The following is a 17,349-nucleotide window of genomic DNA, read 5'->3' as shown; positions in this document are numbered from 1 at the left end:
GAAGTCTCCCAGAGGTCTTACTTTTAACTCATCCACTATAGAAACTGAGTAGATCACTTCATTGTAAGTGGCTTTAGGAGCTGAAATGAATTTTTTTGTGGGAAATGGTAGTGTCTACTTATAGCCATTTTTCTAGTTTTCCTTACCATATGAGAATACGCATAGTTGTGCACTTACTACTTCAGCAGAGCTTCAAGTGTTCAGCAAAAACAGCCATTCACTGGCCACTCACACCTGTAATCCTCACTACTCAGGAGGTTGACACCTAGAGCATCATGGCTTACGGCCGTCAGGCAGAAATGTTGTAGATACTTTATTTTTGCTGGTCCTGGGACTTGAACTTGGGACCAGGGTTCTTTTTTTATTTGTTTTTTTTTTTTTTTTAAATTGTGAAAATACCATACAGAGGAGTTACAATTACATGGGCAAGATAATGAGTATATCTCTTAGCAAGCATTGTTGCCTCCTCCTTTGTTTTCTTCTCCCTGAGATTTTGTGCTTGAAGCTAGGGCTCTACCACTTGAGGTACCACTCTACTTTTGGCTTTTTGGTGGTTAGGAGAGTCTCATAGGCTTTCCTGCCTGGACTGACTTTGAACCATGATCTTCCTATCTTAGCCTCATGAGTAGCTAGAATTACAGGTGTGAGATACTGGCACTTCGTGCAAATAACTTTTCAAAGCTCATGTTTTAATCTCAATAATTCTCCAAACATCAGACATTGCTATTGCCACTAATCAAATGTCTTTTATGAATAATATACTAAAATTCAGATTACAAATGCAATTTAGCCAATTCTTTAAAATATTTTGATAACACCTCAACTAATTTTAATTAGAAATTTTATTTTATTTTATTTTATTTTTTGTTTGTCATGGAGCCTGAGTGCTGTCTCTCAGCTCTTCAGATCAAGGTTAGTGCTCTACAATGTGAACTACAGCGCCACTTCTGGTTTTCTGGTGGTTTACTGGAGATAAGAGTTTCATGGACTTTCCTGCCAGGGCTGGCTTTGAACCAAGATCTTCAGATCTCAGCCTCCTGAGTAGCTAGAATTACATGCATGAGCCACTGGTGCCCAGCAATTGGAAACTTTAAAAGCAACAGACATGTATATATTTGTGCATATCCACATGCAAATAATTGCAACTATTTTATACTTAAATACCACCCCTGAAGTATATTTATATTACAGGCTTATGTCTTAATTGATTTTTAATCTTGTTAATACTTTTCTTATTTTATATACTTGGATTTTTCATATTATCCTAGTCTTATAATAATCGGACAGTTCAGAAAATAACGAAATGCAGTCTCAAACTAGATAACTCCAAAATTAGCACACAATGTTATTGGATCCCTCGAGTTGATTGAGGTATGGGCCAAAGTTTTCCATCCTGATTTTTTTTTTTTTTTTTAGTTTTGCCCCCTGGATAATCAAGCTTTATCAAAGTTATTGGATTGGAAGCTTTTGTGTTGTACTAGCAATATAGAGTCTATCTTCAGTTTCTGTGTCTATCAACTCTAAGTTCTGAACAGTAAATCTTTACTTCCTAATGCTTTTCTTTCTTAGCACTTTTACTAGAAATATCCAGAAGTTTCATCCTCTTAGGGATAAAAGGATGAGTCTAGGGAGCAGATTCTCTTTATGTATTCACTATTTATGCATCACATTGGTGATTTTTTGTTTGTTTAGTACTGGAATTAGGGTTTGAATTCAGACCTCATACTCTCACTTGGATTTTTTTTCTTAAGGCTAGCTCTCTAAGAATTGAATAATATCTCCACTTCCAGCTTTTTGATTGTTCATTGCAGTTAAGAATTTCATAAACTTACCTGATTGTAGTGGCTTTGAACTTAGATTCTTAGATTCTTAGATTTGAACTTGATTCTTAGATGTCAGCCTCCTGATTAGCTAGAGATTACAGGCATGAGCATCAGTGCCCCATATTTAGGAATCAAAAATCTATCCATTTCTTGAATATGTCTACTTTCTACTATGGCCATCAGTGTCCAGTATTTATGCATCAAATTCTACCCACTCCTGACTGTGTCTACATTCTACTTTGTGTGACCATGGGAGTTGGTAAGCAATCTTGCCAACCAAGAAAAAAATCCCACTAACTTTTCTAGAGTTATTTGACTTAAAATTCCATTACAGCAAGCTTTTATCCTGATTGCCTTATTAAAAACTAAATATATTACAACTCATATCAAATGAAAGATGCCATTTGGTTTCTTTTTGTTTTGCTTTAGCTTTGGTGGTACTAGCAGTATAAATTATGGGCCTCACACTGGAAAGACTGGTGCTCTACCACTGAGCATCCTTCAGTCTCAAGAAACAGAAAATTCGATGTCAAATCTCTAACCTATTTAAAATATTTTTCATTTTTCAATGTCATATATATTTCTTTTTCTTCTTTTTCATTGTTCAGGACCATTAGAGATTCAAGCCTTTTGTAGACATGTTATTCAGATCCAGTAAAATTATTCTTGTTGCTCAGGTTTCTGTAGAGTGGGCACCCTATTAGGCTGACTCCATTTTCTTCTCAGTATTACACTTGAGACATTGTTAAAAGGCTCTTGCTTAAAAGGCAAGGTGTTCTATACCCATATTTATTTTAGCTAAGATTATAGGCCCTGAAAAGCCCTCCTTCCAATCAATCAGGAGAAAAAGCAATAGGATTGTACATCCATTTTTCTACACATGTGCACAATGATAGACAAAATACTGTGAATCACTGTAGGAGAAGTGTTGAGAAATATATTTTAGATAGCAAGTTTTCCTTAGAAAATGTATTATGTTGGAACCAACCCAGATGCCCTTCAGTAGATGAATGGATCAAGAAAATGTGGTACATACACACAATGGAATTCTATGCCTCCAGAAAGAATGACATTGCCCCATTTGTTAGGAAATGGAAAGACTTGGAAAAAATTATATTAAGTGAAGTAAGCCAGGCCCAAAGAAATATAGGTCCTATGGTTTCCCTTATTTACAATAACTAGTATATATCTGAGACAAGCAGAAAAGGTCAGATAAGATGATGTTAAGCTAAATGAACCCCAAGATAAGGATACAAGTGGTTTTTTTCTTTCTTGCTACTGTTTTAATGTATTTATAAGGTACCAGATGATTTTATTTGTTGCTTTGTGATGTCCCTCCCCCATGGTATAACCCCTGTTTTCACTGTATTTGATGTTGGCATAATTTGGGGAGCGGAAGGGAAAAAACATATTGTTTAAATAGGGATACAGGTTAACCCATTGCCACAATGAGATGTACAAGGTGCTATATTGAAAAACAAACTTTATAATTTAGCCAGGGTGGGAGGAGGAGAGGAATGTAGTTGTGGAGATGGGAGGGAAAGGATGGTAGGGGGGAAACCAAGGAGGAGGCAACAATGCTTGATAAGAAATGTACTCATTACCTTGCTCATGTGATTGTAACCCCTCTGTACAGTATTTTCACAATAAAGAACTTACTAAAATGTATTATGTGTGCTGATATTGTTAGCTGTTCTATATTTTTGCTTAATTAATTTTTAAAATTTATTTTCCTGCACTGTATCATTGTTATATTGATCACTATTTTGTAGTCCTTTATTGACAAATATAAGAACCAAATGGAGCTAACTGGCATAGGAATAAAATCAATCTTCTCATCCGTAAAGGATCTGAAATGACAAGTATTAGAATTGAGATTTTTGTCCTGTGGGCTATGGACTGCTCCTTGGATATTTTACTTTAGTCTAATGTTACTGTTCTTAAATCAGAATCACTAGAAAGGCTGTTAAAATGAAGCATTGGGCTCTACTTAGAGAGCCTCTTGTGTGTGTGTGTGTGTGTGTGTGTGTGTGTGTGTGTGTGTGTGTGTGTGTGTGTGTGTGTGTGTGTGTGTGTGTGTGTGTGTGTGTGTGCTGGTATTGGGACTCAGACTCGGGGCCTGGTAGCATCTCTTGGCTTCTTTGATCAAGGCTGGTACTCTACCACTTGAGCTATAGGCCCACTTCTAGCCTTTTGGTGATTAATTGGAGATAAGAGTCTTGGAGCTGGGAAGGTGGCTCAGTGGTAGAGCGCTTGCCTTGCATGCCTGAGGCCCTGGGTTTGATTCCTCAGCACCCCATAAGCAAAAAAAAAAAAAGAAGAAAAGAAAAAAGCCAGAAGTGGTGCTGTGGCTCAAGTGGTAGAGCGCTAGCCTTGAGCTGAAGAGCTGAGGGACAGTGCCCAGGCCCAGAGTTCAGGCCCCATGACCGGAACCCCCCCCCCAAAAAAAAAATCTTGCACACTTTTCTGCCTAGGTTGGCTTCAAACCATGGTCCTCATAAATAGCTAATAAGTAGCTAATATTAGAGATGTGAGCCACCAACTCCCAGATTACAGAGCTCCTTATCACTAAGTCCAGGTTGGGCTGGAAAAATTTACAAGTCTAGCCACTGTAGGGCTAGGTTGCTGACCTTGAGGCCCTGGTCATAGAGCCTTTAGGCTAGTAGCTAAATGCTTGAAAGGATCAATTTTGATGCCTTCAACTTGGAAGTCATTGTTACATAAAAATTAAAGAGAAGGTGTAGTTGTGGAGGTGGGAGGGAAGGGATAACAGGAGAAAAACAAAGGAAGAGGTAACAATGCTTGATGTACTCATTACCTTGCTCATGTAACTGTAACCCCTCTGTACAGTATCTTTACAATAAAAATGTATTTTAAAAAAGAGAGAAGGTAGCTATGCGCTGGTAGCTCACACCTATAATCCTAGCTACGCAGAGGCTGAGATCTGAGGATCGAGGTTCAAAGACAGCCCTAGCAGGAAAATGTGTGAGACTTTTATCTCCAATTAACCACCAGAAAACCGGAAGTGGCGCTGTGGCTCAAGTGGTAGAGTGCTCACCTTGAGCTAAAGAGCTGAGGGACAGAGCCATGACTGACCCCTCCCTTCACCCCCCCTTGCCCTTTGCCAAAAAAAGAAAAAAGAAAGGAAGAAAGAAAAATAAAGAGAAACTAGAAGTAACAACTTACAGGAAGACAAACCCATGGTCTATAGAAATTGAATTTGTTTTCATCTTTTTTTTTTTTCCGGTTCTGGGGCTTGAATTCAGGGCATGGGCACTGTCCCTGAGCTTCTTGGTGCTCAAGGCTAGCAGCATGCTACCACTTGAGCCTCAACACCACTTCCAGCTTTTTTCTGAGTAGTGTATTGTAGATAAGAGTCTCACGGGCTTTCCTGCTCAACCTGGCTCTGGCTTTCAACCATGGACCTCAGATCTCAGGCTCCTGAGTAGCTAGGATTATAGGCGTGAACTACCAGCACCTAGTTACCTTCTCTCTTTCTTTTTTTTAAATATGTTTTTTATTGTAAAGATAGGTGTAAAGATAGGTGTGAGCCAACAGTGTCTGGGTATTTTGAATCTTTTTATGGAATTTTTTTTTCTGTGCACCTTGTACTTGGTTTCTGTGCTCCTCTTGTAAACGTGGCTGTTTCTCATCTGTGATTCTCAGACTTCAACTGAAGTGCTAAGAAGTGTTAAAACCTTATTTCCAATGTTGCAGAATGTAAAGTCAACAGTGTTTCTTAATTCATATTGGAAAATTCTTATTGTAAATAAAAACCATTTAAATTTCTTTCAAATTTCTTTGGAGAGTGGCAAACAACCCATACAAACAAAAGAATTTTGTGCCTTTAAACTTAGATCCTAACCTTGATTTTATTTTAAGGTTGTCATGTACACTTCATCTCTCCCTGTGCCCAGCTTCTCTTGTAGCAAGAAGTCTATGCCAAGCATTCTAGCAAATGCCAGCTACTCTGTTACCTCAATATGAATAATAAATAGCTGTAACAAGTGGATGTTGAGGGTGACATTAATAAGACATTTGTGATCCTGCAGGAAGAATCATGCTGGAAGATAAATGGCTGAATTTGTTTATGCTCTTGTTAGGAATATGAACTTGTGACACACAGCCAGGTGTTTCATTTATTTTGGAACCGTCTGACCAAACTCTTTTTCTGTTTCTCTGACCCCAAAGGGTGCTCCTCAATATTCTGTCTTTCATCTTTGTCCTCTGATCTCTCTGTTTTTCTCTCAGTGAACTTAGTGTTTATGTTAATTGGCTATCTCTAGAAGAGGTGAGTTCATAGTCCAACCTCTTCCCCCAAATCTGGATGTTCTTTTTCAGCTTCCTGTAGGACATCCCTGCCTGAGGTACTCAGACAACTCAAATCTCCTGCCTGCAGCAGGACTCAGCTTCTTTTCAATCAGTGTTTCCTTCTTAACTGTCCTTCTTTCCCAAGAACCAGTTGCATGATTGGCTTCACTGAAATTTCCCTTTTTATTCATACCCACATAATTCAGCCATCATGGTGTTTCTCTGACATTGATGTCTTCATTTTATATTCTACCAAGAAAAGCTATATCTTAGGCACCCAGTGCTGCCATTCAAATTGTAGTCTTTTAGCAGGTTTCTTATTTGCAGCCCCCTCCCATTGCAGCTCTTCATAAATATCATTGCTACACAGATTTTCCCAAAGACCATGTCACTGATCATGCATTGCGCTGGTCTAGAATCTTTTATGACTTCTAATTCATAATGAGTTATGCTCAAACTCTTAATCTTATCATTCACATTTTTCAATGTACAACATCTTCATTTTTCTGTCCTACTATTGACTTCTGAACTTCTCTACTGATATAGTATCAATTTTTAAACATGCTTTTAAATTTAATCTTATGTCTGTGTGTTTCCATTAGGCCATCTTCTCTCTTTTCTATGCGTTGATGTCCAGCACAATTTTTTTAAAGATGCAAAAAAACTACTTGACTTAGTCTAACAAATATTCACTTTCCCTACTATTTTTTAGGAGATTATTCTCAGAGTTTTTACATTTTCTTTATTTCTGGTAGTTGGGATGGTATTCGTTAGATTCTGAGCTCTCACATCCTATTCTACATCTCTTTGGGAAATTTTGGGATGGATTACCATGGCAACTGCATGTTGTATGTCCAGCAGACATATGAGACCCTCTTTTGACCAGGTACTGTGGTAGATGTTGGGGAACACAGAAATTACTTACGTTCTCTCTCAAGTATCTTATGTTTTAGTGAAGGAAGAAGAAAATGAAATGAATCAATACTGATTGTCATTTGAGCTAGTAAGAAAACAAAATAATGTTTAGGAGAGTTGTGGGTACAAAATATATATAATTAGGGACCATTTCTCTAAAAAGGTGACACTTAAACTGAGACATAAAGAATGAGCAAAAGCCAGCCAAGTTTTAGAACATTTTTGTTTAGGGAAAATGTTCTAAATTTTTCCTAAAGAAAAATGTTCTAAAATGAGGAACAATCTATGCAAATTTATAGCAGGAATGACCTTGTTGTGTTTAGGAAAGGGACCAATGGGGTAGATTATTGTCATAAATGAAAGATATATAAGCTAAAGTTAAAGAAATTAGATCATGTTAGATTTTATAGACTAAAAAGAATTTGGATTTTTTTGAGTTTTGTTTATTTTGTTTTTCTTTTCTTTTTTTGGATTTTAATGTAAGTATTGTTTAGTCTATTTATGCTGTAGTAACAAAATACTCTAGAGTAGATAATTTACAAATAGAAATGTATTTCTCACAGTTTGGAGGCTAGGAAGTCCAAGATCAAGGTGTTGATCAGCTTAGTATTTGATAAGAGCCTGGTTTTCACTCCCAAAATGGTTGTGTGCCTATTCTAGAGGGCAAAAGAGACAGAAGGGTAAGATGATGTTCCCTATGTCTTCAGAAAGGATATGAACTGAGTAGGCCCATCCTGAGGCTTTTCCCATGATTTCACCACCTTTCTTTGCTACAGATTTTTAAAGTATTTTTTACCTGTGTATTAACAAAAGAGTGTCACTGTGATACGTGAAATAAATGCATGTGTAAAATGTATTTTGATCTAACTCATTCCTTTATTATTCTCTTAACTCCTCCTTTTTGACATTTTTCTATGTTATTTATGCTATTTTTCTATTCAACTACATTAACTTTTTCTTCTCCCTTCCCATTTCTCTTTCCTCACCTAGTAGTTTATGATCATGATCATTTTATATTAGTTTCTAGGTCTAAATTCCACATGCAAGTCAAATTGTGATATTTGTCTTTCTGAGTTTGGCTTATATCGCTCAACATGATTTCCAGTTCCATTCATTTTACTGTGAAAGATATTTCATTCTTATTTATTGCTAATACTAAATTGTATATGTGTATGATATTTTCTGTATTTGTTCATTGGTTTGTGAGTGTCTGTGTTTGGCTATTGTTAATAATGTTACAATAAGTATGTGTATATAAGCATTTCCATTGAATGCTGAATTATATTCCTTCAGCTAAATCCCAGAAATAGTACTGCAGGATCATATAGTCTATTTTTAGTTTTTTGAGGTACCTCTATACTGATTTTTATCATGGCTATACCAATTTGCATTTCTAACAATATTGCATAAGGATTTCAGTATTTACTTGTTGATTTGTTTTCTTGATAGGCTTTCTGATAGAAGCAAGATGATATTTCTATGTTTTTGCATTTTCTTCATGGATAAGTATACTGCACAGTTTTTCATGCATTTATTTGTCATTCTTTTAAAAACTGATTAATTTACTTGCCTATTTATTAATTGAACTATATACTTTTTAGTATAGATATTAATCCTTTATGTAGTGAATAGCTTGCAAAGATTTTCTCCTATTCTTTAAGGGAACATTTATTGGCATTGTTGCATTGTAGATTCAGTTTCCACATGAATTTTGAAAAAGATATTATTTAAGCCATGGACTGATGATGGGAGACCATTAAAATAATGTATATTCTTATTTCTTTATTACTAGTACTGGACCTTGAAGTTAGGTTTTCACACTCCTCCTTCGCTTTCTAAAATGCAGAGCTGGTGCTTTGCCACTTCAGTCATACCCCCACTTACAGCTTTTTGGTAGTTAATTGTAGATAACACTGACTTTTCTTTTGTCTGGGGTGGCTTTCAACAACAATCCTCAGATATCAGTCTCCTGCATAACTAGGATTTCAGGTTAACTATAATCCTTTAATGGAGCCTGGCTTCATTAAAGGAATTTAAAGGCAGGTAATGATACTCCATTTCTCTTGTAATGGAGTATCATTGGTAATGGCACAAGACAGGAGACAAGGAGACTATTTAAGTTTGTAGTTTGGTCTCAAAAATGTCTTCCTATGATCTAGATGAAAAGAAGGACAAATCACATCCTGGACTTTATTCCCCTTTGGGCATAAATTGTTTTACTGCTTGATATTATGAATCTTATGACAAGACAGGATAAAAAATATCATTTTATTGGATGTTCATTTTATAAACATTTATTTGTAACTTGAGGGGAGGAATGGGAGGTGAGATAAATGGAAGAGAATGATAGAAGGGGTGACATGATCACAAAGCATTGCACTTATTGAATTGTAATCTATTGATAAAAATACCTCATAATATATTAAACAAGGAATAAACTAAAAAATATAATGTTCAAGGGCTAGTTTACTTTCCAAATCAAGTGGTAAAAGTTTCAAAAAAAAAAGAATGTTCAAAACAGACAGGCAATCTAGAATCTAATATTTTCTTATTAACCTTGTGGCTTCCATAACTCCAGTAGATCTCTGATCTAGCTATGTGTGCACCATCTGTGAATCTCATCTCACGAATGGGCAAATCAGGGCATTGTGTACACTTTATAAAATGTATAAATTGGGTCAGTTCTTCAATTTATCATACATTTAGAGTTATTTCCACATGCCATTTTTAGATATTTCTTGTTCTGAGTGCCATGATTCCTACATCATCTACTTGGTTAGATAACCAGACAATAATGAGTGTCAATAGATGAATACATCATTGTTCACAAATTAAGAGAAATTATTCTAGCCATCATGGCTTTAATTTCAAAAATGTTCATTTGGGGGCTGGGAAGGTGGCTCAGTGGTGAAGTGCTTGCCTTGTATGCATAAGGCCCTGGATTTGATTCCTCAGCACAACATAAGCAGAAAAAACCAGAAGTGGCTCTGTGGCTCAAAAAAAAATTTTTTTTTTTGATCCGGTTGTGGGGCCTGAACTCTGGGCCTGGGCACTGTCCCTCAGCTCTTCAGCTCAAGTCTAGCACTCTACCACTTGAGCCACAGCGCCACTCCCGGCTTTTTTCTTTGTGCTTATGTGGTGCTGAGGAATTGAACCCAGGGCCTCAGGCATGCAAGGCAAGCATTCTACCACTGAGCCACCTTCCCAGCTGCCCCCCCCAATTTTTTTAAATGTTCATTTTGCCTCAATTCTACTCTAGTATTTATGAATAAAAATGTGTGGAGGATAGTCCAGTAGATGATAGTAAAGGCTCAGGGGAGGAATTGAAAAGATTCTTATCCAGTGCTTTAATCCCCTCAGTAGAGTGTCTGCCAAGAGGAGATCCCACTCCAATTTGCCATCTTCAGTGGCAGCATACTTACTTCTTATCAGTAAAATTAGAGTCAATTCCATCCCTGAAGAGCTTGGGTGAAATTTTGTGTCTGTTGTTACTTATGGCTTCTAATTCTAACTCAGAAAGTTGAAATGCCTTCAGAAACTTGGCAGGCAATTTATAAATTAAGCAATCATGATATTCAAATTAAAAGGTTCAGTCATCATGGTAAATGATGTCTGGCATGTGGGCATAGTTTCACTATATAATGGCAGGCATTCTGCTAACCTGAGAAATAGTCCACTTTTTGACTTGCATTTATTGTTTCTTTGAAGAAACACTGGTCAGAGCATCCAGTGTTTTCAGGTAAAACAGGATTTGGAATTTTCAAGGAACATCTTGATTTAAATCCTTTAATTCTTCTGTAGGCCAATACTTTGAGTGACAAACAACATATCTACAGCGAGATTTGGCCTGTAGGTGATTAAATACTAACTTATTTTTATAAGTCCTACAGATGTGAGGAAGAAATTCATATCCTCTTTCAATTAACAGAATACCATGAATTTGAAGATAGCAATATTGGGGCTGGGAAGGTGGCTCAGTGGTAGAGCGCTTGCCTTTCATGCTCGAGGCCCTGGGTTCAATTCCTCAGCACCACATAAGCAAAAAGAAAAAGGCCGGAAGTGGTGCTGTGGCTCAAGTGGTAGAGCCCTAGCCTTGAGCTGAAGAGCTGAAGGACAGCGCTCAGGCCCCACAACCGGACCCCCCCCCCAAAAAAAATGAAGATAGCAATATTTGTTGCTTATTATCACAATCTTGTTCTTTATAACTTTTTTTTCTCGTGTTAATCAGTACTTTGGCCAAGCTCACAGTGTTATCTTGATCTATCCAACAAACACATGCCAGTAAATACTGACTGTTTTGTGGTGATATCCAAACATAAATTCTAAAAATATATGAAGTATGATATTCAGAGAACAACTTCCAAATGGTAGTTTATTCCCGTATAAAGACTTATCTTTCCAAAAATACTATCAAAGCACCAATATAAATCTACCTCATACTGAATGATTGATAAATCCAATACATATTTGAAGTGGACAAAGAAATTACTGGAATAAATGCTTCTACATCAGTCTATCCATCCATTGATTCTATCCACATATTACTTTAATTATATACAATGCCTAATCCAATGTGTGCTTCTTATAGTAAGTGCAGAACAAAATTTTATTTCTTTGTGTGGGTGTATGTGTATGAGTGTGTGGGGGGGAGGTGCATGTGTGTGTAGTGCCAGTTTTGTGGCTTAAACTCAGGTATTTGTGCTTAATGCCTTTTTCACTCAAGCCTGGCACTCTAGCATTTGAGCCACATCTCCACTTCCAGCTTTCTGGTGGTTTATTGGAGCTAAGTATTTCATGGGCTACTAAGATTACAGGCATGAACCACAAGCTCCAGGATTCAGTTTTTGTATCTGTGTTTGTTATATTATGCACCATTATCATATTGACCTAGACTTAGTTTCTGTCCTTTTAACCCCTGATTTGGAACATGGAAGCCAACTCCTCCAGCACACATCACACAAATACCCTTGATAGATGGCTTGCAGTAGGATTGGACTAATAAAAGGCAACAGAAAGATACTAGAAAACATGTTCCTTCATGTTCTCTTTCTGCTTTAAATGTCCAGATTTATCAGGCATTGTGTCTCTATCTGAAGTCAAACTCCATGAAGAGCCATTCTGCATGGTTTTCTCGTAGAATTATAGATCATGGAGAGATTAACAGGCAAAACTCAGAGGTAAAAATTAGAGAAACACTTTCTGAACTTCTATAATACATAATTTATCTTCTTAGTGCAACCCTAGAGTTTACAATGGCTTTTCCAATGTTTCCAATTTGTCTGGGTACAATAATGTTTCCTATTTGTTTCCTCAGTCTACTGAGATTTTTCTTCATTTTCTTAATAGCTGTTGGAATCTTCTTAGATAACTTGTTCTTCCACAAGACTATTTTAAGGTATCAAGAACTACTGGGCCTAGTGGTTCATGCCTGAATCCAAGGCCAGTCTGCACAAAAAGTTAGTGAGAACATAATGGACATGATGATACATGTCTGTATCCTAGTTACCTAGGGCCTCTATCATTGCTAACTAAGTCTTAGGCAAAAAGCTTGAGATAGTATCTAAAGAGTAGCTGAAATATAGTAGGGCTAGGGGCATGAGTCAAGTTGGAGTACTGGCCTAGAAAGGACCAAACCCTGAGTTCAAATCCCAGTACCACATAGAGAGATATAAATAAATAAGTAAATAAATAAATGGATAGATAGATAACTAATGGTTCTGTGGGATATAAGAGCATATATAAAACTAGTTTTCTCTTTCCAATACAAATAGATGAGGCTTCTGAATAGTTAGATGCTTCATTTCTTCCTAGTCCCTGAACCAGACTAGGACACTTGTGATGGAAAGGAACAAAATGTATTAGCCTCATAAGCCTGGAATTAATACAAGTTTTCTGATCCGTATTTCTTGTGAGTTTAAAGAGATGCTCACCAATTCAAACCTGAACTTTGGTTCTACCCACTTTAAAGTCTTAGTTAAACTTAGAAACCTTTACTACCTTATACAAACTTGTAGCCCTCTCATTCTTACTAATCTCAGGATGTGGCTGGTGGATTATAGATTCCCTTCTGGGCATTGGATTTTGATTTTATTGCCACCAGAATCATGGTCCTTCTGGCTAAGGCACAACTAATCTTGTCATTCTTCATTTTGTTCTTATATATCGCAATTTCCAAAGTCATTTCCGAAATGACTTTGGGAAGAATCTGAACTAGTAATGAGAGTGTAATATAATAGGTTATCTTCTGAAAACAAAATATGAGTATTAAATGTCAGGAACTAATACACATGAAGCTATAGCCAGATTTCTATCTGTAAAATTCCATTAGCAAGTAATTAGGGAGATGAATAGATGATGCTCTGTGTTTAGATAGTCAGAACATGTTCTGTAAAAATCCATTTTTGGAATAATATTATCTTCATTAATAATTTCATTGTTCATTTTTTTCTCTGCTGGTCCTGAGGCTTATACTCAGGCCATGAGCTCTGTCCCTGAATGTTTTTATTCAGGGCTAGCACTCTACAACTTAAGCCACAGCTCCACTTCTGGCTTTTTTGATGGTTAATTTGAGACAAGAGTCTCACAACTGGCTTTGAACTGAGATCAGATCTCAGTCTCCTGAGTAGCTAGGATTATAGATCTGAGCCACTGGCACCTCGTGCCAAATAGTCTTATCTTTATGGTACTTTCTAAGTACTAATTCCCTCAGCATACTTCTAGAATGTGTGTGTGTATATATGTGTGTATACACACACTAAAGATGTGTGCCAGATTGTCTTATTTTAAAAATGAGTTTGTATAATACATAAGCACTGTGTTTTTAATTTAATCATTATATTAGATTATTTTTAAATTATTTAAATCTATAGAATAAGGAAATGTTTGGTATATCAAATATGGATAGGATGGATTATCTGTTGATGTTTATAATACTCTAATGTCTACTTCTTTTATGTTGGATGTTCATACTGAGTGAAACCTAGACAAGATATTCTTACCAGGAGTGGAGGAGAGATTTTCACCAGCAGCAGTTTGCCTATGTCTATGGCAATGTCTCAGCACATTTTTTATGCTCAGGACTGTGTATGTTACTGATAGTTTACAATGCATAGGATGATCCTTCTGTGCCCCATAGCAATGAATAACATAGTCCTAAATATTTGTAGTGTAGGTTGAACTATCTGCTCCTGACTCGTGCTATTTCTCCTAGCATGGGATTGACATATTCTCAACCCCAAGTCACTTCAACTAAAGGAAATTGGTGTTAAGCATTCCTTCAGTGTGGTGGAATACCCACTACATACATGGTATGATAACATCGCCACAATTGAATGAAAAGCTGAGGAAATTTTCAGGCTCTCAATCAAATTACAATTGTTTTTAGGAGAGGAAATTTGTTATTTGAAGCCAAAACTATGGTTTAGAGATGTCAGAGCCTAGTGGGTGTGAGTAACTTGGAGACAGGAAGTACAGCAAAAGCCAGACTTTCATGGTGGTCTTGCTAGGTCAGTTGTCTGTAGGATTGCAGTTATGCTCACTGAGATTGCAACAGGCAATTTTATATTTAGCTCTTGGGGATCCTCATAACTCCATGTCTGGCTGAGAAACATATGGTTCACATTGTCTCCTAGGCGTCACCTCAGTTATATTACTTTCTATTGGGTAATTCAAGTACATGTACCTCCAGAAGTTATGATTAGGAGTGGACCTTGTGTTGTCTCTCCCTCCCCACCCCCCACCATTTGGTCTCCTGTAGCTGTAGTGGGAATGCTTTTGAGCTTTCTGGCACTTACATAGTTTCTCTCCATTTTATTATTTTATTGTGGTCCATTTGTCCCTTTGCTAAACAACTCAGCTGCCTTCTAATCCATCCTGTTTATCTAGAGGCTTTCCAATACATGAATCTTGTTATATTCACAAGTCACTGTGCAAGCAAGCTACTGGTACTTTTCCACTCAGAACCAAATATCTTGACTTGAAAATGGACCTCCACTGTCTATTTCTAACACTGGGGCAGCATCAATCTTATCACTAAGAAAGTAAATCCCTATTCTTCTTTCCTTAATGTACAGTTGTACATTGGGGAAAGAGATTGGCCAGCCAAAACTTTTGAAGTCCTTGTCAATCTATTCTGTGTTGCTGATCATAAATATCTGAGCAGAAGATCTTTTTGTTCAACTAGGGCCAAACGTGCTTGTTGACCTTTGTACTAGACCTTGAGTGAAAGAGAAGGACTGACTTTGTTGGTAGGGAAGCTCTAGGAGGAGAAATAAAGAAAATAAACTCAGATGGTATGGAATCTTCTAGAAGAGGAAGAACACCGGGCAATCTAGTGGGAATCTAGGGAAGATGGAATATCCCTGCCCACCCAAGAGAGGATTCCACCTAGCTTAAAGAAAATGGCATGTCTAACAGACAGTTCAATTTATCTGCTTTTCTGTAAAAGCCTCACTAACTTCAAAACTTCAATAAAGTCAGCCTTATGCCCACACACACTCATATTCACCTGGCCATTGGTTTATGGTAATGTCAAGGAAAAGAAGCTGAATTCTATGGCTGTATCAGTGTAGCATAAAAAAGATGAGTCTTTCTGGGGACATCAAGCTTCCACAGACACGAAGTGAGGAACTAGAGATAAATGCAAGAAGGAAGCTGTAAATCCCTGCCAACTTGCAGAAACGGTGAAGAAGGCAAGTGAGTTACTATAGAACAGAGAGTAGGGGAGGCAAATAAATTCTAGTAAGATCTCAAAGGATGAGATTACTTCACCTGAATCTGGGTAGCAAATAATATCCTAGAAAGTGTTTGATGTTATATAGCAGAAATCTAAGTTGAATGGGTTTAAGAAAAGGAAGATTTACTGATGGGATAACTTGGGAAACCTGAAAACTTGTCTATACATAGAGAGATATGGTCAATAGGGCTCTGACGTTTTCTATTCAAATGAGAAGTATTTTTAGAAAGCTTCTATAGTCTAAAGTTTTGTCAATCAGCATGATTTATGGAAAGCCTGGTGTTGGTGTGTTTTTCCCAAATAAAGCATCAGATAGGTTCTTTTGGAGTCCCAGAGCCTGCGGTGGCTTCATCCTGTGAGAAGCCCTGTGCATGCTCTGGGCTATGCCAGGCATTCTTCTGGATGCTGACTATGTGACTTCTCTGGTAGCCATTTTCTTTTGAGGCTTAGACTGATCCAGGAACTGGAGCCCACATTACATAGTGAACTCTGTACCACTATTTTTGGATCCATTCATCTGTAGTGGTGTATCTGGGTTGTTTTCGTATCTTGGCTATTGTGAACAGTGTTGCAATGAACATGGAGGTGCATGTGTCCTTATATTCAGGTTCATGTTTTTCAGGATAGATGCCTAAGAGTGGTATGGCTACGTCATAGAGGAGGTCTATATTTAGCTTTCTGAGGACCCTCCAGACTGCTTTCCAAAGTGGTTGTATTAGTGTACATTCTAGGGTTCCTCTTTCTTCACATCCCCGCCAGCATTTGTCATTGGCCCGGAACTCTGTTCAGGAAGTTCCTGCCTATGCCTGTAAGTTCAAGTGTCTCTCTTACTCTGTCCTGCAATAGTTTCAGAGTTTCAGGTTTGATGTTAAGGTCTTTAATCCATTTTGAGTTGATGATAATGCATGGTGACAGGCTGGGGTCCACTTTTAGTTTTCTGCATGTGGCTGCCCAGTTTTCCAGGCACCAGTAGTTAAAGAGGCTATGTTTATTTTACCATATGTCTTTGGTTTTATTTCTGTATCTTCTAATCTATTCCATTGGTCTTCAGGTCTGTTTTGTGCCAATACCAAGCTGTCTTTTTTATTATGGCTCTACATTAGAGTTTGAAATCCAGTATTGTGATCCCTCCTGTGTTGTTTCTTTTGCCTAGAATTACTAGGTCTTTTTGAATTTTTGGATTGTTTTCTCTATTTCAGTAAAGTACATTCTTGGGATTTTAATGGGAATTGAATTGAAGTTGTATTTAAAATTTTGGCAGTGTGGCCATTTTCACTATATTAATTCTTCCTATCCAAGAACATGGAAGTTCTTTCCATTTGCTGGTGTTTTCTATGATTTCTTTCTTTAGGCTTTTATAGTTTTCACTAAATAGTTCCATTACGTCTTTGGTTAAATTAATTCCTAGATATTTTTTTGAGGTTATTGTGAATAGGATTGTTTCTTGGACATTGTTGGTGTACAGAGAGGCGGCCGTTTTTTGTGGGTTAATTTTGTGTCCTGCTACTTTGCCAAAGTGGTTTATAAGCCCTAAGAGTTTGGGAGTGGGATTTTGGGTATTGTTAA

The sequence above is a fragment of the Dipodomys spectabilis genome, unplaced genomic scaffold (genome assembly GCF_019054845.1).
Source record: "Dipodomys spectabilis isolate Male_0828 unplaced genomic scaffold, ASM1905484v1 ptg000365l, whole genome shotgun sequence".
Classification (NCBI taxonomy): domain Eukaryota; kingdom Metazoa; phylum Chordata; class Mammalia; order Rodentia; family Heteromyidae; genus Dipodomys; species Dipodomys spectabilis.
The sequence above is the reverse complement of the archived record's forward strand: the minus strand, read 5'-3'. Positions refer to the sequence as shown.